General features: G+C 38.0%; 1 non-coding gene across 1 annotated transcript; it reads right to left on the minus strand.

Moving 5' to 3' along the window:
• Positions 1–584: 584 nt before the first annotated feature.
• LOC132542258 (U6 spliceosomal RNA) lies at positions 585–691 on the minus strand. Its single transcript, XR_009553360.1, has one exon. It is a non-coding gene; the product is annotated as a U6 spliceosomal RNA (small nuclear RNA).
• Positions 692–24,151: the final 23,460 nt, after the last annotated feature.

Raw genomic sequence — 24,151 nt, forward strand, 5'->3', positions numbered from 1 at the left:
TCCTCTCTCCATTTCTCTCTGTCCTATCCAACACAATAACAACAGTAATGATAACAGCAACAATAAACAACAAGGGCAACAAAAGGGGTGGGGGAAATAGCAAAAATAAATAAATAAACAAAAGAATTTTGCACAAAATGCAAAGAGAGAAAGAAGCAAAAAAGAGAAACAAAAAAAGAAAGAAGAAAGGTAATGAATTAGAAACCATGCTTTGCAGGCTGAATAATGCTCCTCTCCTAAAAGATACCCAAGCCCTAATTCTTAAAACCTATGAATATATGCAGTTACATGGCAAGAAGTACTGTGTGACTGAGCAAAAGATCTTGAGTGAGGAGATTATCTCAGATTATGTAGGTGGGTTCAATGTAATCAGATGATACTTTATAAAATGGCGGTACTGGGATCAGAGTGAGAAGCTGACATGAGGATAGAAACAGAGAAAAAAATGATTTTGAATATTAAGGAAGGGAGGGAAAGTTGCTGAAATTTCAAAGGAGAGACAACACATTGATTATGATTTGGTGAAACCCATTTCAGACATCTGACATCCAGAGCACGATACTAAAACTATGCTGTTTTACTTTTCAAATAAAGAATGCCTCACGGATTTGCATGTCATCCTTTGTTCAGGGGCCATGTTGGTCTTCTCTGTATATTTCTAATTTAATATATGTATTGCTTAAACAAGCACAAATCAGTATTTTAGGTCACTGGATGTGTGTAATTTGTTTATATATGCAAGAGGAAACTAATACATCATGCTTATTAATAATGTTATTGATCAAATAGAATCCATGGAATATTTTTATCCAATAAAGTGTACATAGAAAACAGATAAAGAATCTGACAAAAGACCTCACATATCCTACCTTTGCATAGGAAAATTCTTGTGAAATTGGTAATACCCTTTTTTAATGAACTCAAATATTAAAAGAGAGAAGTTCCTAATGCACTCAAAGTATTAGATGTTGCTACTATTGAAGCCTTCAAGTTTGAAAGTACTTATAATGAGAATAAGATAAGGAAAATGTCATGGAAGTATCTGGAGGAGTTGTAATACTACAATAGGAAATATGAGTTAAAGAGAGAGTTGGCAAATTGAGCACCTGTACATTACAGTTATAATCTAATGCTGTGTTTGAGACACAGCATTAGATTATAACTTCTATAACAGAACATCTTTCTGTAAAGAGACAAAAATGTGAAATTGTGCATCTATTTTAAATTTCATTAGCATTTCTGAGGCCTTTCTGCTATTTCTATCTCCAAATGTTTTATAATTAATTTTCCTTCTATTTATTTTTTTCAGTGTAGGGACCAATTTTGTTCTAGGTTTCACAACCCACGTAGTACACTATGTCTACTTAGAATAATCACATTAACAGAAAGAATTTAATGTAGTCCAGGAGGTGGCACAGTGGATAAGGCATTGGATTCTTAGCCATGAGGTCCTGAATTTGATCCCCAGCAGCACATGTACCAGAGTGATACAGTTCTTTCTCTCCTCCTGTCTTTCTTATGAATAAGTAAATAAATTATTTTTTTTAAAGTAAAGATTTTAGCAATTGAGTTGTAAAATATAGGGCCAGGAAGGTGGCTCAACAGTAGAACACATGCTTTGCATGTATAAGACCCTCGATCTCCCTGGGGGGAAAATATCATAAATGGTGAATACTAGATTCCTAGGCAACTAAGTAAGCAGTGAACTGCACTTCTAAAAATAATAGATTGAGTCCTGATTCAAAGAAAAATGTGTTTCTTCCCATATGTAATAGAAAGTATTGAGTAGGTATGAGTTGGGTGTGGGGAAGACTGAATGTCTTTTAATAATTTCCATGTTTGTGTGTTTGTTTTCTTGATTGATCACATTTTTACTGAAAAGGCTGCATAAATTTCTGGAAGTCATACCACTTTTTTTTCATTGAGATTTGACCTCATTCTTATAGCCAACCTAATATCAGAAAAAGGAAAAAAAAAAAAAAAGAAGAACATATGTTTCCCTGATAATCCCACAGTTTTAGTGTTATCTCTATATTCTCTCTGGATTAATAGTGGGACTGCTATCAGCCAGTACTGGCTTGTTATACATGAAAAGTCCAGCTTTTGGGGTGGGTGGGTGTACAGGTTGCTGAACTATCACCAGTATGATCAGTGCACAGTACCAAAATTTCCATACTATGTCATAGTTTCAGAAGTTCTTTCATATCTATTATACTGTGTTGGGCAGTAATAAAACAGTTCTGTGGCATGAATGAAAAGTAGAAACTAAAGCATGTTTCACAAATCAATAATTCTTGAGTCTCTATCATGATTTATAGCAAAGACATATATCATTAGCTCAACTATTTACTGGTAAATAGTATTTGCATTTCAATTGACTATGTCTATTTGACCCTATCTTTTTATTCATGGTATATATTTTTTAATTTTATTTATAAAATGAAAATATTGACAAGACTATAGGATAAGAAGGGTACATTTTCACATAATGCCTACCCCCAGAGCTCCATATCCAATCCCCTCCCTTGATAGCTTAGCTTCCCTATTCTTTTTCTTTTTTTTTTATTTATAAAAAAGAAACACTGACAAAAACCATAGGATAACAGGGGTACAACTCCACACACAATTCCCACCACCAGAACTCCGTATCCCATCTCCTCCCCTGAAAGCTTTCCTATTCTTTAACCCTCTGGGAGTATGGACCCATTATGGGGTGCATAACATTATGGGGTGCAGAAGGTGGAAGGTCTGGCTTCTGTAATTGCTTCCCCACTGAAAATGGGCGTTGACAAGTTGATCTATACTCCCAGCCTGTCTCTCCCTCTCCCTAGTGGGGAAAGGATCTGGGGAGGTGGAGTTCCAGAACACATTGGTGGGGTCGTCTGCCCATGGAAGTGAGGTCTGCATCATGGTATTTGACCATATTCTAAGAGACATCAGCCAAGGCAGGTGGTACTGCAGCGGGTTAAGTGCATGCAAAGATCCCAGTTCCAGCCCCAGACTCACCACCTGCAGGGGGGTTGATTCACTATCAGTGAAGCAGGTCTGCAGGTGTCTATTTCTCCCCTTCTCTGTCTTCCTCTACTCTCTAGATTTCTTTCTGTCCTATCCAGCAACAAAAATTGGAAAACTGGCCTCCAAGAGCAGTGGGTTTGTGGTGTAAGCAGTAAGCCCCAGCAATAACCCTGGGGAGAAAAAAATAAAATAAAGAGAAAGAGATAACAACCATGATAGCAAAGATTTGAGGGCTGTTGTTTTAATGCTTAATTCACATTTAATTCAAATTAATAACTAATAAAGTCAAACATTGTCCACACACAACTTAAAATCATGTTATGTGCCTCACAATTCACACATTGGGAACTATAGCACCAAAAGAAATTCCAACTGAGAACTGCTAAAATTTCACACTGAGTCCAGAATAGCAAGCTGAGCTGGATGAAAAGGCAGAGTAGAGTATTCTCATTGCAGACTCACCCTTCTCATCTAAATAGGCCATCATTTCCCTCCACTTTTCTATACTCTTATTACCAGCAGAAACTATTCAAGTATTGGCTGCTATTAGGAGAAATGTAGAAACAGGAAGAAAACAAGAAAGGAAAGCATATCTGACAACTGAAATCAAATCTGTTTGGTTTTCTGCTGTTCCTGCATTTTGTGGGTTGAAGGCTAATATCAAAATATTGTAGTTATAAAGACACCATAATTATAGGATCTTGAATCGTGTTTGTCGTCACTCACTGCCTTTCCCTTTGTCTTTCTTTTAATCTCCCTAATGTATCATAATTATGTCTTCAGTGTGGGTCAATTATCTCTGAACTAAAAAACAAATTACCATCATTACCTCCAATTATTCTTCCCTTTTCTTTGATCCTATTTTGTGCAGCAACCAAAATGTTGTGTTCATTCAATCCTTTTCTTCTGGTTGCCTTGTTGAAGAGCCAAGATATAGAAGAAAATCAACCCCATGCATTTACCAGTATTACCCTTCCCCTTAATGCCACTCTTCAAACATCTCTAGAGCCTTGCATTAACAAAATATGTTCAAATGACCATATTGCCAATGTGGCTCCTGGCTAACAATCTCTTTTAGTCACCATTCCCCTTTAATCTTTCTCTTCCCCACACTAACTACACTTACCAAATCAAAATTAGCACACAAAAGCCCATATAAACTACATTAATATCTTTAAAGGGAGTTGCACCTTAGAGTCAATAATTCTGAGATTAATGGTACCCCAGACTTATTTGACACAGAAAATTAATGAAGCTAGACTGTAGCAATAATCCTTTAATTATGAAGCACCTCTCCACTGTGATTACAAAACTTAATGAAATTAGCATTTCTTTTGGTAAAGGGAGGAACAGCAAAAAATGAGGAAAGAGTAATTTTAAGAAGTAATACTGAGACTTCTGGGAGGTGTGGCCATAGAGTAACAGGGAACAGAAATAATGCGACCCCCCCAAAAAAATAAAAACAAATATCTATAACTATAGAACTTAGCAAATCCACCAACTACAGCTGAGACATCTGCAGTCATAGTGCTGCCATCCCACATTATGCTGCTACTGAATTCTTGCTGTGGACTGTAGCCAGAGATACTGAGCCTAAAATGTCACCCTCGTAACTCCATAAACCTGGTGAGATCCTTCCTAATACATGGAACTACCTACTTCCATGTTAGATGGTACATCATCTACAAAAGTTACAGATTCTAGATACAGGTTAGAGTTTAGGGTACTAGGTATAGATAGCTGTGCATGTATCCATAAGCAAGGGGTAATTACATAACTCAAAGTAAAAGTGCACAAATGTCCTTGGTGATTAGACTTAGACCTAATAAACCTGGAATCTTAGTTGAAGTGACTAAAAAAGGCATCATAAATTCTCTAATAAATTAAACTTAGACCAAATTAGCTTGGCAATCTAGCAGAAAGGCCCAAAGAAGACAGATCCTAAAAACTTAATTCTGGTTGGGTTCAGCAAATGGCACTTAATGCTTAAACAACTGGGAGGAAGTCCAAGGTCATCAGATAAATTTTGTAGACAGGCTACAAAATTTGCAGAAGAATAAGAGATTGGATCACTTAATAATGGCTCTTTTGGTCAATATCACACCACCTGATCATCTGGGGCCCTAGTCAGGGAATCCTTGGATTTCCACACAAATATGATAGGCCTAGACTTCTGATGGTTCTCTCTCTTCACCACCACAGGTCACTTCCATCAGGAACATAATCATAAGCCTTCTTGTGGGCCTTCCACAAGCAGTGATGGTAGGGACTGCCTCAGTCTCCAAAGGGGATCTGGGGTACCTTGCTCTGCCACTCAAGGAAGACTAGTCCTGAAATAAGTGCAGTCTGCAATGTTCCCAGCTGTGACCATAAGCTATGAGCTATGAGCTCAGACTGACAGGGACTCAGAGATTACACAGGCTCCTGTGCTAAATATATATATAGTTGTTTGTGTGGATGGGGGTAAATAGTTAATTTTATTCATATACTTTTTTCAAGAACAGAAGCTAATTTCTGCCCTAATCCAACTTTCTAGCTCTTTTCTATACTCTGACACCATTTTCTCAGACAATAATTTTAGCCTACTTCATGTTAGCTATCAAACTCAAGCAAAAACTACTATAGTAATGGGCCCCTAAAATGTACCTAAAATGGACTTTGTAGCTTCCTTTCACCCTTGGATCACTTATCTCATCTACTCTGTTCCTACTTTTTGGTTCCTGTTCATTAGCCATTTTGTCTAGCTTTGTATCTTGCCACCTTTCAGCCATCAAGTTGCCGATGATACCATGATTCCATCCTGACTTCTCCGGGCAGACAACCTCACCAAGGCCAATGTATCCTGGAACCTCACCTCTCCCCCACTAGGGAAATATATAAACAAGCTGAGGATATAGATTCACCTGACAATGCCCAAGTCCAGAGGAGAAGCAATTAAAGAAGCCAGAACTTCTACTTTCTGCAACCCCAAAACAATTTTGATCCACAATCCCAGTGGGGGAGAAGTGATAGAAGAAGAGGATAAGAGGGCTCTGAACTTCAACTCCATCATGACCTGGAAAGAAAATAGGAAAAAGAGGGGGACATTTAAAGTAGTAATAAGGTTATGTGTAGATTGGAAAGGAAGAGAAGACAGGACCTTAAAAATAAAAAAGGACAATTATATACAAATATAGACAGAGAGTAGAAATAATAGTTAATTGTAGAAATAATAGTTAATTGTAGAAATAATAGTTAATTCATATCTGTAACCTTGGGGATTCAGAAATCTGGTAGTGGGAACGGTGTGGAATCGTACCCCTGTTGACATGTAAATTTGTAAATAAATATTAAATAACTAATAAAAAAGAAAAACAGAAAGGAAAAGAAATACTTGAGAAATAGAAGCATATAGGTATTCTTAATTAGGTATTTCTAGACACATGTCCAGAAAACTAAGAAACAAAGTGATGTGCTTGTTTACATTTCCTTCCCACAAAGAGAAAGCAAAGGTTGTGGGAGTTACAGCAATTCCCTCTGTGGGGAAGCTTCTTGGATATGGGCCATCAAACATGATGATTTTTCTTCTCCATTGTTGACAAGGTAAATCTTCATAGTAAATTGGAAGAAAATTCTTAATGTCAGGGCATAGACACATGGTATTCAAATTTGTTGTACAGCAAAGTAGAAAAGGAGAAAGAGGTTTTACATCAGCAATTTCTTCTAGCTCCTGCTGGTTGAAGCTCTGTATGTAAATCAAAATTTTACTCCTACCACTTCTTAGTGCCCCCTCTGCATTTTATAAGGTGCCTTTCATCTCCTGGTTATTTACCTCAATTTCCCATTCCCCTAAATCTGCAGTGAGAGAAAATAAAATGAGAAACAGGACTGGCAGTAGCACCTACTCAGCAAATAAGTAAGACCAGATATGTTTCAGGCACCAAACTAAAGAATTCTCTAGTCTTTGTTCAAAATAATTGATAGATGGGCCCTGAAATAAAGTAAAAATACTTTAAAATTTAAAAAAAATACCTTATTTTCAAGAAGAGTAACTTTTTAGTGCTAGGAAGTATCACACATGGTTGAATATCAAGAACCCAAGCAAAAATTCTCATATTCTTCGTACAACTTTAGTGACTGAGACAGCACAAACTCAGAATGGCGGTCCCTACACAAGCTGTGTCAGAGGATGGTAGGTCCTCAGGTTGATGTAATCCCATTACTTTATTTTTGTTTTTGTTTTCTTTGCTGATGGATTTGAATCTTTGAAGATCTTTTTGAAGCGTAGATCATGAAATGTTCTGCCAATGTTTTCTGCTATGTATTTGACAGCTTCTGGTCTAATGTCCATGTCTTTGATCTACTTGGAGTTGACTCTTGTGCATGGTGATATGTGGTGGACCAACTTCATTAGTTTGTATATTTCAATCAAAATTTTCCCAAGACCACTTGTTAAAAAGATTCTCAATTCAATTTTTTGGGACCTCCCGTCAAAGATTAGTTGCACACAGGTGTGGGGACTTCCCACTCTTTTTCTAAAAGCCACATTTGTAGTAATTTGTTATAGGATCCCACATGGTTTAAGTCATTGCTCTTTCAAAGAACAGTCTTTTTCTTCTTTACATGATGAAGTGGAAGTAGGCAAGAAGCCACCTATGTATGTGATCCTCTCACATATATATTCTCACAAATCCTTTTACATTTAAATTCGGAAACAGAAGCAACCCAGGTGCCCAACAACAGATGAGTGGCTGAGAAAGCTGTGGTATATATACACAATGGAATACTATGCAGCTACTAAGAACAATGAACTCAACTTCTCTCACCCATCTTGGTCAGAGCTAGAAGGAATTATGTTAAGTGAGCTAAGTCAGAAAGATAAAGATGAGTATGGGATGATCCCACTCATCAACAGAAGTTGAGAAAGAAGATCAGAAAAGGAAACTAAAAGCAGGATCTGACTAAATTGAAAGTAGGACACCAAAGTAAAAACCCTGTGGTGAGGGGGAGGGTAGACATGCGGCTTCCTGAGCCAGCAGAGGGGACACACACATACACAATCTTTTGGTGATGGAAATGGTGTTTATGTACACACCTATTAAATTGTAGTCATATAAATCACTATTTAATTAATATGAGAGGGGGAAATTGATTGTATGTCTAACAAAGGGACTTTTCAAAGTTAACCCAATTACCAAATAATGTTATGATAACAGTAACCATCCATTGTCTTCTTGAACCCTAAGACAGCAGGAACCTCACATTTCCACTATAGAGCCTAAACTTCCCCCAGTCCTGGGACCCTAGAGTAGGGCCCACTTTGCTGTATGCTTCTCCCAATTCTTATCAAATAATATTGCATCAGCTGATCGCAACCAAATCAATGCAATGAGTGCCACCCCAGCATGCTTCACTTTAGACTGTGTCCAGATACTTCAGGTGTGGAACGACAACCCTTCAACTTCATCACTCAGGTGAGACATTTCCTTTCATAGTAGTCTCTAATTCCATCCCAGGTGGCCCCCTTCCTAACAAAGTCCCAAAACCTAGATTTAGACCAGGTTCCAGGTGATAGAGCATATATTCACACGTATCCATAAACTAGGGTAAATATATACCTGAAAGCAGTAGTACACTAGAGTTTGCAGTAAGTACCCCCCAACACCTCATCTCCACTATTCCAACCTTTGGGCCCATGATTCTTCAACAGTTTGTTTGGCTTTGTATGTTAACTCTCTTTTCAGCCACCAGGTTCCAGATGCTATCAGGATGCCTGCCAGGCTTCCCTGGACTGAAGACCCCACCAGTGCGTCCTGGAGCTCTGCTTCCCCAGAGACTCACCCTACTAGGGAAAGAGAGAGGCAGACTGGGAGTATGGATCGACCAGTCAACGCCCATGTTCAGCGGGGAAGCAATTACAGAAGCCAGACCTCCCACCTTCTGCAACCCACAAGGACCCTGGGTCCATGCTCCCAGAGGGACAGAGAATGGGAAAGCTATTGGGGAGGGGATGGAATATGGAAATTAGGTGGTAGGAATTCTGTGGAGTTGTAACCCCCCCATCCTATGATTTTGTTAATGTCTCCTTTCTTAAATAAATTTTTAAAAAACATAAATAAATAAATAAATAAATAAATAACAAAAAAAATTAAATTAAAAAAAGTTCTGAAACAGTGGCTGGGGAGGTGGCACAGTAGCTAAAGTGCTAAAATATCCTTAGGCCCTAAAATATCCTTAGGGGGAGAGGATAGTATCTTAATGAGATTCCCAGAGGATTAATAGCCTTCCAAATTTTGTTTATTTCATGTATTTATTAACATAATACCTGCTAGATATTGTTTTAAAATAGAAATAGACCAAATCCTGCCCAATGTCTCATTTGGCAAATAAAGTTTTATTGGGACATAATCACACACATCAGGTAGCTGCTTCCACACTTCAATGACCAAGTTAAATAACTGCAACCGCAACAAAGTTAAATATGTCCTGCACAGAAAATAAAATACTTACTGGTCACTATTTTCAGAGTTGGGAATATAGCACAAAAAGGAAAATGGAAAATTCTCTCATGGAATTTAGATTCTAATGGAGTTATGACCTATGTTATTAATAAACTGTCATTAATAAAGTTAATAGGATAGAGAATCAATCTCACTGGAGATATTAATCAGAGTAAAAAGGTAGGAATAATTAAAAGAGGAAGAACTGCAACTTTTAGAAAGCTATCTGGACAGTTCATAAAGAGAATTAAGAGTAGTACACTATTGACCCAGGGGCTTGTAGATAATTGTAAGAACTCTGGGTTTTACTCTGAATTAAATGAGAAAACACTGGAGATATTTAAATGAATATTTAATAATCTGATCTAATTTTTAATAGATTATTCTGACTGTTCTGCTGATAATGAAATGCTGACCAAAGCAGGGAAATGGGAAGGAGGCTTTTGTCAGGCAGTAGGCAAAATTATGATGATTGCATAGTTAGTGATAATAGCAGTAGAAGTAATGAGAGATAATTATTTTCCTAGAATATTTTGAAAATAGAAGAACAGAATTTGCTGATGAATTACATAAAGGAGATGAGGAGGGGGGAAATGGAGTCAAGGTTTTTGGTCTGCGCTTCAAGATCAAAGCTCTTATCACTTAATTTCTAAGCTGAAGCAGATTGGGGAGATTTATTAGTTTCCTGTGACTACTATAGCAAATTAACACAAAATTTTTGTCTTAAAATAACCTAAGTTTTGTCTCCCAAATTTTTAGAAGATATTAGTCTAAGACCAAAGTGTCAGAAGAATCATATTCCCTCCAAAGAGGGAGAGATTTGCCTACAGTTTTGCTCCCATGCTCATGAAGCTTCCTCATTACAGTAATCACCTTTTTCTTTAAAAGTAGTAAATTCTGAAAACTAATAAGACTATAAATATTATTTTTTCCAAATTAAGTCACATTCACAAATTCCATGCAGGAATATCCTTTTGAAGGGTACCATTCTAACCTACTGTAAGGAAATTTTCTAATTATGAGAGTACCAAATAGCTAAGTAAAGATATTATGTAGAAAGTTCAATACATTGTACCATAATTTATATTTATTTATTTTATTTATTTATTTATTCCCTTTTGTTGCCCTTGTTTTTTTATTGTTGTAGTTATTATTGATGATGTTGTTGGATAGGACAGAGAGAAATGGAGAGAGGAGGGGAAGACAGAAAGGGGGAGAGAAAGATAGACACCTGCATACCTGCTTCAGCACTTGTGAGGTGACCTCCCTGCAGGTGGGAAACTAGGGGCTCGAACCGGGATCCCTTGCACTCTGCACCACCTGCGCTTAACTCGCTGCACTACCGCCCGACTCCCTATTGTACCATAATTTAATCTCAACCAGTTCTCTACTGTACTAATATTTATTCAGATTATCACAGGGATATCCCTATCCCACACAGAAGGGGTAACTGATAAAATGGTCCTTCAGTCAGCATAATGTATACTTTTTTAAATATATATATATATTTATTTATTTATTTATTATGAGATAGAGACAGAAAGAGATTGATAAGAGAGGAGGAGATAGAGAGGGAAAGAGACAGAGAGACACCTGCAGCCCTGCTTCACTACTCATGAAGCTTTCCCCCTGCAAGTGGGGATCAGGGACTTGAAAGTGGGTCCTTGAACACTGTAACATGAGTGCTTAAACAGGTGTGCCACCACCTGGCTCCATAATGTCTTTGCCTGCCCCAGTGTTGTTCCCCTGGGTCTCGGTATAGCACATAGTTCCCTATTGTCTCCTTTAAAAATTAATACAGATTTAACCAAGAAAGTTTAAATTCTTGGTAGTAGAAGGAGCGTACCATTGTTTTCCTTTGGTGATGAGATCAAACTTAACAAAGTACAGAAGGTCCTACTATAGCCATGGTTCCATTGCCACTGACTCCAGATAAGTGAAATACTACAGATTATTTGCAACCTGAGGTCAAAGATCCAACCAGCAGTTTAGAACATTGACTTTCTCTAATCTACAGAAAATAAGTGACTTTGCTAATATCATCTTTTAACCCAGGGGTCTGAGAAATTTGAGCTGTAAGCCACTTGGTACTAACAATAGTTATTTCACCAGATCAAAAACTTCAAAGTTTAAGACATTAATGAGATCCTACAGTCTTTAAAGACCTCTTGCTGGACAGATTAAAGATCTATCAAAGCACCTTCCCTTTAATTTAAAGTAAAAATTGATGTTATCCTCATCTAAGTCATGTTGATTCATTGGGAAAGGAATTGGTAAAATAATAGGTTTAAATGATTTTGGACTTCTTTGGATTTTTTTTACTCAGATTCATGAAAAACTTTACTTTTTATACACCAAAAATATATATATATATATATATATATATTAAGTAGCACTTGAAACAGGAAAAGCTCCAGAGACTACTTACTCCCTCTAAAAGTTCTCTGACTCCTTTCTTTCCTTTCTCTCTTTAGTCTTTCTCTTTTCAGGAATCTTTTAGAACAGAACACATATCTCACGGCTTGTTCTTTACCATAAATAAATTGGTGCTTTCCTACACTCTTACTGTAGGAAACATCAGAAAATAATTTACGAGCCTGTTTTAATGTCTCTATCTGAACATTCAATGTATAGTAAAACTGCTCTGCTATCTTCCTCTTCCAGAATAGACTTTTTTTATTGGAGGAATTAATGGTTTGCAGTCTACAGTAAAATAAATTAGTTTATACATATGTATATATGTAACATTTCTGTTTTCCACATAACAATATAACCCCAACCCCACCCCAGGTTCTCCTCTGACATCATGTTGTAGGACCTGAACACTTCTTCCCATGCCAGAGTCTTTTATACCAACTCCAGTCCAAGTTCTGCTTTGTGTTTTCCCTTCTGTCCAGAACAGAAATTAATAAAATTAGGAAAATACTAAAAAAAAGGGGGGGGCTATGTTTTTCTTATTACCTTAAAGAGAAATAATAACATGTTCTACCTCAGAGTTACCACTCCTAATTCTAATGGGAGATAGTATCATGTAGTCGTCATTAAAATGATGGTCCTTGGCATTAGGATAATATTTGTGAAAATTCATGCTGCAATTTGCCTCTTCCGTAACTTTAGGCACATCACAATCTTTGTAAATTTCTAGTCCTCAAGCACAAATACAGACTAATATAACCCATATTACATAAGGCCTTAATGAATATTAAGTATACAAAATACAACACATTGCCTAACACAAAGTTAAATGCCATTAATTGTATCTATAATTGTTGTTATTATCTAAATACTAAAGCAGAGCTGTAGTCAAGTATTAACAATCCCACACCTTTCTGTATGAGCTAAATATACTTTGATTAAATCTCAGATCCAATCACCCTGAACAAGAGATTTTGATGAAAGGCCTGCTCTACTGAGAGTGCGATGAGAAGTTTTTTCTCCTACTAGTCAAAGTGGAAAAGTTTTTTTTATTCATTTCTGTGGTTTAGCTGAAGAGACTAAGGCCTTAGGGCATCTGGCACAAAGAACTCAAAGTTATTATTGAAAAGTGAAAATTTTGATGACCCTAATAGCCAAAGGCAGATCAAGTCACATAGCATGAAGCTTAGAAGTAGGGCAATGAGAAAAGCAGGACTAAGAAAATATCCAAATCTCAGACCTGTGACAATAAATAATGGAATGGATCAGAGTAAGTGAGTAGCAAACCAAGTCAGCATAAATGCTGCTATGGGTTTTCTCTTTTTTTTATTTTTATTTATAAAACGGAAATACTGACAAGACTATATGATAAGAGGGTTACATATCCACACGATGCCCAACCCCAGAGCTCCATATCCAATCCCCTCCCTTGATAGCTTCCCTATTCTTTATCCCTCTGGAAGTATGGATCCAGGATCATTATGGGGTGCAGAAGGTGCATGATCTGGCTTCTGTGATTGCTTCTTTACTGAACATGGGTGTTGGCAGGTCGATTTGGGTTATCTTAAAGAACAAAATGTCTGTCAGTGGCCATTGATTTTAAAGTCATTTTTGATAGTAATAAGTCAATTATGCCAAATGTTTCTGATTTAAGATCTCACCCAGATAGCTAGCTCTATAAAAGAGTCATAGTGTTTTGGGTGGAAAATAAAAACCACATTTCTATTCCCTTGGGATGTTTCAGTCAACTTAGCCCCATGACTTGTTCTAAGATAGCACTTACCTTCCTCAGTTTAAAAGGTCTTTCACTGGGGGTCGGGCGGTGGCGCAGTGGGTTAAGTGCATGTGGCGCAAAGCACAGGGACCAGCGTTCGAGCCCCCGACTCCCCACCTGCAGGGGAGTTGCTTCACAGGTGGTGAAGCAGGTCTGCAGGTGTCATTCTTTCTCTCCCCCTCTCTATCTTCCCCTCCTCTCTCCATTTCTCTCTGTCCTATCCAAAAACAAACGACATCAACAATGGCAATAATAATAACCACAACAAGGCTACACCAACAAGGGCAACAAAAGGGGGAAAAATGGCCTCCAGGAGCGGTGAATTCATGGTGCAGGCACCAAGCCCAGCAATAACCCTGGAGGAAAAAAAAAAAAAAAGATCTTTCACTAATCTTTTAGAACAACTTTTCCAATACTTAAGACTATCTCTGGGGGTTGGGCAGTGACCTTCCCAATAGAGTGCAAGGAATACCATGTGCAAAGATGTGGGTTCAAGCATCTGACCATTTTATGTGAACACCTGCAGAAGGGAAGATTTACAAATAGTAGAGCAGTGCTGTGGTGTCTCTCCTTTGTTGCTCACCTCTAGCATAAAAAACAGGGTCATGAGATTCCAGAAGATGGCAGAATGAGAAGCTGGTAGTGGCTTAAGCTCCGCCTACATCTACTGGAAATGGTAGGATTTTTTGTCCTTAGCAGGACAGTCAATAAGGGGTCCTAGCGGTAACACCAAGGAGGTGACTATAACTCAATTTGGGTTAGAAAATAGAGTAAAAAGAAAGGGAAAAAATTTTTTCTTTTAAATTATTATTCCCAAAGCGCACCCCTCCTGCCCTCCCCCAAAACCAATCCCTGGGGACCAGAGATCTGCACTGAGCAGGCTCCCCTGCTGAGCTTCTTTCTTTACCAAGATTCCTGTTCCCACCAGGGGTTGTCATTCATTCTAATTCTATTCTCTTATGAAACCTTTGGCCTTTTTTTTTCTAAGTAGCCAACCAGCTGCCTCTGCTCAGGGGGACTGAGGCAATCTGGAGCCATCCAAGCTGAAGACAGGACAGATTTTTTACTCGGTTCTATTTTATTATCAATACAAGATAAACGGAAACCCCTTCCCCCCCTACTTCAGGTTGACCAGAATTAACTCTTAGTGTATTTTCCATTGCTAGGGGACTGGATGTCTTATTCACTGCTAAAATAACTTGTTTCACTTTTCCTACTGCCCCTACCCATCCTCTCCCTCCCCCCGCCACATAGCTAATTAAATAATAAAAAATAAATACATAAATTAAAAACTCTTTCCTTTTACTGCTCTTTTATTACTGTTCTTTTTTTTTCTTTTTATTTTTTCTCTCTCTTTCTTTTTTTCTCATTCTTGTCATCCTTTCTTCCTTCCTCCTTCAGCTTTCTGAATTCACTGATAAATGTTCGGGAATTATTTCGGGGAAGAAATCTGACTCTGAGTGGACTCTCTCTGCGTGTATCTCTGTTCTACTTCCCTTTCTCCTTTTGCTAACCCTAGAATATACAGTGGATAGTAGATTTGCATAACTGTCTATTCCTGCTACTCTTGTCTAGTCCTGAGGTTTGTTTGTTTTTTTTTTTTTTCTTAACAATCAGCTGCCTCTGCTCAGGAGGCTTGAGGCAAACTGGGACAGGTTTTTTACCCTGCTCTATTTTATTATTAATATTATATAAAGGTTTATACCTATCCCCCTCTCCTTTAGGTTGACCAGAATTAACTCTCAGGGTATCTTTCATTGCTAGGGGACTAGGCATCTTATCCATTACAAGAGAAATTTGCCTCACTACTCCTAACACCTCTACAGACTTTTCCCTTCTCCCTCCTCCTACCTAATTAAAAAAATAAAATAAAATAAAAAATAAATTAAACTACTAAAAAACTTTCCTTTCACTGCTCTTTTATTACAGCTCTTTTTCTTATATTTTTTCTTTTCTCTCTCGTTTCTCTTTTTTTTTTATCTTGTCTTCCATTTCTTCCTTCCTTCTTCTTTGCCTTTCTGAATTCACTGATATTTGTTTGTGAATTACTTTGGGGAAGAAATCTGACTCAGAGTGGACTCTCTCGGTGTGTGTCTCTGCTCTACTTCCCTTTATCCTATTGCTACCCCTATAATATACAGTGGATAGTAGATTTGCATAACTGTCTATTCTTACTATCCCTTCTTTCCTTTCTCTTTCTTCTTCACTTTGACTTGGTTGCTATTTTTTCATGGACTGGAGACATTGTTCGGCTAACTGGTAGTGATTAAACTGCTTCAATCCTTGCTTCAGTTGCTATTGTAATTCCTGATGTCGGTGATTTCATTTGTCATAAAGGTATTTAGTACAGTGCTGCTTGTACTCAAAACACAACAACTGAGGAACAACAGAGCTTAAAAATAAGAAACACATAAATCAAAAAAGTGGATAGATCAAAAGCAAATAAAACTGATACTCCAATGAATGAAGACAAGAGCCCACAAGAAACTACAAATCAGACAGAAGTAACCATAGATAAGAAAAGTATGCAAGCAATAATAAACTTATTAATCACAGAAATGAAAACAACATTGGAGGAAAGGAATGGCAGTACTAGGGAAATAACAGTTGAGACCCCACAAGGAAAATACTGATTATCTTGAGGCAATTAGAGAACTGAAAGCTGAAATAGCTGAACTGAGGAAAGGGAAAGCAGACTAACAGAAGCAGAAAACAGAATTAGTCAGACAGAGGATGAGTTAGAGAAAACTAAAAAAAAGGTCAAAGAGCTCAAAAAGAGATTGAGAGACACTGAAAACAGAGACAAATGGGATGATCTCAAAAGAAGTAACATTCGTATAACTGGCCTGCCAGAGGAAGAAAGAGAGGAAGGGGAATCAAACATTCTAGAGGAAATAATAGAAGAAAACTTCCCAGACCTGAATAACAGAAAGGACATCAATACTCAAGAGGCCCAGAGAGTTCCAAATAGAATCAACCCAGACCTGAAGACACCAGGACACATCATAGTCACAATGAGAAGAAGTAAGGATAAAGAAAGGATCCTAAAAGCTGCAAGAGAGAAACAGAGTCACATACAGGGGAAAATCCATAAGACTATCAGCAGAATTCTCCACTCAAACTCTAAAAGCCAAAAGAAAATGGCAAGATATCTATCGAGCCCTGAATAAAAAGGGTTTCAACCAAGGATAACATATCCTGCTAGACTTTCATTCAAACTAGATGGAGGGATCAAAACCTTCTTAGACAAACAACAGTTAAAGGAGGCAACCATCACCAAACTGGTCCAAAAGAGGTTCTAAAAGACCTCTTATAAACAAGAACATCACTATAATACTTGCAATATATCAGAGCAAACAAAAATTTGTTGAACAATGGCAGTACAATACATTAAATCCATAATATCAATAAATGTCAATGGCTTAAACTCACCCATCAAAAGGCACAGAGTGGGGGGATGGATCAGAAAACAGAACCCAACCATATGCTGCTTGCAAGAATCCCATCTGACACAATAAGATAAACACTGACTTAAAGTGAAAGGATGGAAAACTATCATACAGGCTAACGGACCACAAAAAAGGGCAGGAACAGCCATTCTCATCTCAGACACAATAGATTTTAAATTAAATAAAAGATAGGCAAGGATATTACATAATGATTAGAGGATCAATCAGCCAAGAAGACTTAACAATTATTAACATCTATGCACCCAATGAGGGACCATCTAAATACATCAAGCGCCTACTGAAAGAATTTCAAAAATACATCAATAGTAATACAATAAGAGTGGGAGACTTTAATACCCCACTCTCAAACTTAGATCAACAAAGCAGAGAATCAACAAAGATACAAGAGACTTAAATGAAGAGATGGACAGACTAGACCTCTTGGACATTTTCAGAGTCCTTCACCCCCAAAAACTGGAATACACCTTTTCAAATTCACATAACACATATTCAAGGATAGACCACATGTTAGGCCACAAAGACAGCATCAATAAATTCAAGAACATCGAAATCATCCCAAGTATCTTCTCAGACCACAGTGAAGTAAAACAAACATTTAACAACAAACAGAAATTATTAAAAGACACAGAATTTGGAAACTAAACAACACACTCCTTAAGAACCACTGGGTCAGAGACTCACTCAAGCAGGAAATTCAAATGTTGCTGGAAACTAATGAAAATGAAGACATGACCTATCAAAATATTTGGGACACAGCTAAAGCGGTATTGAGAGGGAAACTTATAGCCATACAATCACATATTAAACACCAAGAAGAAGCCCAAATGAACGACCTTACTAGACACCTCAAGGACTTAGAGGAAGAGGAACAAAGGAACCCTAAAGCAACCAGAAGGACAGAAATCACTAAAGTTAGAGCAGAAATAAACAACATCGAAAATAAAAGAACCATACAAAAGATCAATGAAGCCAAATGTTGGTTCTTTGAAAGATTAAACAAAATTGACAAACCCCTAGCCAGACTCACCAAAAAAAAAAGAGAGAAGACTCAAATTAATAGAATTGTAAACGATGGAGGAGATATCACTACTGACACCACAGAAATCCAGAGAATCCTGTAAAATGTCTATGAAGAACTATACGCCACCAAGCTAGAGAATCTGGAAGAAATGGAACAATTCCTAGAAACATATGCCCTTCCAAAACTGAAGCAAGAAGAACTACAAAATCTAAATGCACCAATCACAGACAAAGAAATTGAAACCATTATTAAGAATCTCCCCAACAACAAAAGTCCTGGACCAGATGGCTTCACAAACGAATTCTACAAAACTTTCAGGAAAAAGTTAGTACCCATACTTCTTAAGCTTTTTCATAAGATTGAAGAAACAGGAATACTCCCTTCCACCTTCTATGAAGACAACATCACCCTGATACCAAAAGCTGATAGGGACAGAACAAAAAAAGGAAAAATACAGACCAATATCTCTGATGAACATAGATGCCAAAATATTAAACAAGATCTTGGACAACCGGATACAACAGCACATCAAAAAAGATTGTTCATCACGACCAAGTGGGATTCATCCCAGGAATGCAAGGCTGGTTCAACATCCGTAAGTCAATCAATGTCATTCACCACATCAATAAAAGCAAAGCCAAAAACCACATGATTATCTCAATAGATGCAGAGAAAGCCTTTGACAAAATCCAACACCCATTCATGCTCAAAACACTACAAAAAATGGGAATAGATGGGAAATTCCTCAAGATAGTGGAATCTGTATATAGCAGACCAACAGCCAACATCATACTCAATGGACAGAAGCTGAAAGCATTCCCCCTCAGACCAGGGACTAGACAGGGATGTCCACTGTCACCATTACTCTTCAACATAGATTGGAAGTTCTTGCCATAGCAATCAGGCCAGAAAAAGAAATCAAAGGAATACAGATTGGAAGAGAAGAAGTCAAGCTCTCACTATTTGCAGATGATATGATAGTATACATAGAAAAACCTAAAGAATCCAGCAGAAAACTACTGGAAGTTATTAGGCAATATAGCAAAGTATCAGACTACAAAATCAATGTACAAAAATCAGTGCCGTTTCTTTATGCAAACACTAAATCTGAAGAAGAAGACATCCAGAAATCACTCCCATTTACTCTCTCAGCAAAATCAATAAAATACCTAGGAATAAAGTTGACCAAAGAAGTGAAAGACTTGTATGCTGAAAACTATGAGTCGCTACTCAAGGAAATAGAAACTGATACCAAGAAATGGAAAGATATCCCATGCTCATGGATTGGAAGAATAAATATCATCAAAATGAATATTCTCCCCAGAGCCATATACAAATTTAATGCAATACCCATCAAAGTTCCACCAAGCTTCTTTAAGAGAATAGAACAAACACTACAATCATTTATCTGGAACCTGAAAACACCTAGAATTTCCAAAACCATCTTGAGGAAAAGAAACAGAAATGGAGGCATCACACTCCCAGACCTTAAACTATATTATAAAGCCATCATCATCAAAACAGCATGGTACTGGAACAAAAATAGGCACACAGACCAGTGGAACTGAATTGAAAGCCCAGAAATAAATCCCCACACCTATGGACATCTAATCTTTGATAAAGGGGCCCAAAGCATTAAATGGAAGAAGGAGGCTCTCTTCAATAAATGGTGCTGGGAAAACTGGGTTGTAACATGCAGAAAAATGAAATTGAACCACTTTATCTCACCAGAAACAAAAATCAACTCCAAATGGATCAAATACCTGGATGTTAGACCAGGAACAATCAAATACTTAGAGGAAAACATTGGTAAAACTCTCTCCCACCTACACCTCAAGGACATCTTTGATGAAATAAACTCAATTGCAAGAAATACTAAAGCAGAAACAAACCAATGGGACTACATCAAATTGAAAAGCTTCTGCGCAGCCAAAGAAACTATTAAACAAACAAAGAGACCGCTCACAGAAAGGGAGAAGATCTTCACATGCCATACATCAGACAAGAAACTAATCACCAAAATATATAAAGAGCTCAGCAAACTTTGCACCAAAAAAGCAAATGACCCCATCCAAAAATGAGCAGAGGATATGAACAAAACATTCACCTCAGAGGAGATGCAAAAGGCTAACAAACATATGAAAAACTGCTCTAGGTCACTGATTGTCAGAGAAATGCAAATTAAGACAATACTAAGATACCACCTCACTCCTGTTAGAATGGCATATATCAAAAAGGACAGCAGCAACAAATGCTGGAGAGGTTGCGGGGACAGAGGAACCCTTTTTCATTGCTGGTGGGAATGTAAATTGGTACAGCCTCTGTGGAGAGCAGTCTGGAAAACTCTCAGAAGGCTAGACATGGACCTTCCATATGATCCAGTAATTCCTCTCCTGGGGTTATACCCCAAGGACTCCATGACACCCAACCAAAAAGAGGTGTGTACTCCTATGTTCATAGCAGCACAATTCATAATAGCTAAAACCTGGAAGCAACCCAGGTGCCCAACAACAGATGAGTGGCTGAGAAAGCCGTGGTACATATACACAATGGAATACTATGCAGCTATCCAGAACAATGAACCCACCTTCTCTGACCCATCTTGGACAGAGCTAGAAGGAATTATGTTAAGTGAGCTAAGTCAGAAAGATAAAGATGAATATGGGATGATCCCACTCATCAACAGAAGTTGACTAAGAAGATCTGAAAGGGAAACTAAAATCAGGACCTGATCAAATTGTAAGTAGGGCACCAAAGTAAAAACCCTGTGGTGAGGGGTCGACATGCAGCTTCCTGGGCCAGTGGGGGTTGGGGGTGGGTGGGTGGGATGGGACACAGTCTTTTGGTGGTGGGAATGGTGTTTATGTACACTCCTAGTAAAGTGTAGTCATATAAATCACTAGTTAATTAATATGAGAGGGGGAAAATTAATTGTATGTCTCGAGGTTTTTAAAACACTGAATCTTTTTAATATATAGGCTATGTATTTGATATGTGGACTCTCTCAAAAGCCTAGACCAATTAGATCAGAAGCAACTAATGGCACAGCTATATACAAGATACTGGGTACTATACAGCAAACCCTAACAAAAGGACTTTTCAAAGTTAACCCAATTACCAAATATGTGATGATAACATTAACTATCCATTGTCTTTTTGAACCCTAAGACAGTAGTAACCTCACATCTCCACTATAGAGCCTATATTTCCCCCAGTCCTGGAACCTTAGGATAGGGCCCACTTTCCCACATGCCTCTCCCAATCCATATCAAACAATACCGCATCTGCCAATCGCAACCTAATCAACGCAATGATTGTCACCTCAACATGCTTCAGCTCAGACTGTGTCCAGAGAGTTTATGTGTGGAATGACAACCCTTCAGCTTCATTACTCGGGTGAGACCTTTCCTTTCATAGTATACTCTAATTCCATCCCAGGTGTTTCACTTTCTAACAAAGTCCCAAAACCTAGATATACACCAGGTTCTGTGAGAGAGAGCATATGTTCACACGTATCCATAAACTACTTCAAAATATATACCTGAAAGCAGAAGTACACTGGAGTTTGTAGTGAGTACCACCCCCCAACACTTCCTCTCCACATTCCAACCTTTGGGTCCAAGATTGCTCAACAGTTTGTTTGGCTTTATATGTTAACTCTCTTTTCAGCCACCAGGTAGGTGCCAGATGCCATCAGGATGCTGGCCAGGCTTCCCTGGACTGAAGATCCCACCTATGTGTCCTGGAGATCCGCTTCCCCAGAGACCCACCCTACTAGGGAAAGAGAGAGGCAGACTGGGAGTATGGACCGACCAGTCAACGTCCATGTTCAGTGGGGAAGCAATTACAGAACCCAGACCTTCCACCTTCTGCAACCCACAAGGACCCTGGGTCCATGCTCCCAGAGGGATAGAGAATAGGAAAGTTATCAGGGGAGGGGATGGGATATGGAGATTGGGTGGTGGGAATTTTGTAGAGTTGTACCCCTCCTACCCTATGGCTTTGTTAATTTTTCCTTTCTTAAATAAAAAATTTTAAAAAAACAGGGTCATGAGGAACAGTGGAGTAGACCATATACAGTGCCCCCATGATAACCCTAGTGCAAGCATAAATAAATAAATAAATAAATAAATAAATAAATAAATAAATTTAAAATATACTAAGACAATATCATGTGTATTCAAAGTAGGATAGGTATAGAAAATTGCTTATCTCATTTTTAGGGACATGAAAATCAATACAACTCTAAGATACCACTTCACACCTGTGAGAATGGTTAAAATTTTAAAAATCACAAACTGTTCTTCTAGCGTTTGCCCTTCTTCCGTAGCCAGTCAACAGCGTCAGGTTGAGCCTGATGTAAAGTTTCGAGACCTCCTTTGAATCTGGAGAGGTGGCAGTCGTTGACTATGTGGGTCATAGTCTGTCTGTAGCCGCAGGGGCAGTTCGGGTCATCTCTGGCTCCCCAGCAATGGAACATAGCGGCGCACCGGCCATGGCCTGTTCGATAGCCTGTAAAAGTGTGGAGAAAAGAGGAACCTTATATACTGTTAGTCAGCAGAGGACCTGTTTCAACTCCTGTGGAAAACAGTATGTAGAATTCTTATCATTTGATCCAGTAATTCCTCTCCTAGGTACATAATGAAAGAATAAGCACATGAGTGCACACACACATACACACACACACAGAGATTCAAAAAGATACATGCAGACTTATAGTCATCACAGCAGTATTTTCAATATTCATGTTCTGGGAACAATCCAAGAGCCCAATAACAGATGAGTGGATAATAAAATTGTGAGTTCCATATTATGGAGTACTACCTATAGCTTTAAGAAAAAGATGAAATCTTGCCTTTCATTACAACATGGATGAAACTGAATAGGGACCACATTAAGCGAAAAAGTCAAAATAAAAAAGGTAAATCTCAGGAGATCTCGCTCATATATGGGATTTAGAAAACAAGGCAAGTGTGTGTGTGTGTGTGTGTGTGTGTGTGTGTGTGTGTGTGTGTGTGTGTGTGCGTGTGTGTGTGTGTATCTATGCAAGCACAGTCTTGACAACAAATGGCTTGTAAGAAAAAAGGTTTGGGGTCAGATGTGTCGTACCTAGCTGAGCACAAGTGTTACAATGCACAAGGACCCAGATTTAAGCTCAAGGACCCAGATTTAAGGACCCCATGTGCACGGAGGAAAGCTTTGCAAGTGGTGAAGCAGGGCTGCAGGTGTCTCTCTGTCTCTCTTCCTCTCTATTTCCCCCCTTCCCTCTCGATTACTGGCTACCCAATAAATAAAAATATTAAAGAAAATTTTTTAAAAAATAAAATTTAAGAAAAAGAAAAAAGTCTAAGTACAGAACAAAATATAATAGAATCCCACAAAAATAGCAGTTTGATAAATAAAGGGATATCAATAATGAGTCTAGGATAAGATTTTGCAATTTAAAGCAAGGGCTCTAAAATGGCTTTTATACAATTAACAAGTATACACAATTTGGGAGGGAATTGTTACATATAAGATGAATCCATATTGCAGTTAAAGAGGTCAAAGCAGTGACTATAAAACTTCTTCCCCTCTATTATATTCTGCTTTGAATCTATATAAAACTTTTGACCTAATGGATAAGAAGATAATATATCAATTTATTCTACAGACTTGGATGACTTACACTCTAAGGCCCCAGGTTCAATCCCCAGCACCACCAAATGACAGAGATGAGAGAAATTTTACTTCTAAAAATTTATAGTCCTGTAAACCAAGGTTACATCAAACACAAAACTATTATTGGGGAAAAAATAAAATAAGAGAATGGGGGATTAAATCTAGATTTAAAAGAAAGCTCTTGGTCTACATAATTTTTTTTCTTTTACCAGAGCACTGCTCAGCTCTGGTTTATGGTAATGCCAAGCTGCAGGCATAAAAGTCTTTTGCGGGAGTCGGGCTGTAGCGCAGCGGGTTAAGCACAGGTGGCGCAAAG

Source organism: Erinaceus europaeus, chromosome 12 (genome assembly GCF_950295315.1).
Source record: "Erinaceus europaeus chromosome 12, mEriEur2.1, whole genome shotgun sequence".
Lineage (NCBI taxonomy): Eukaryota > Metazoa > Chordata > Mammalia > Eulipotyphla > Erinaceidae > Erinaceus > Erinaceus europaeus.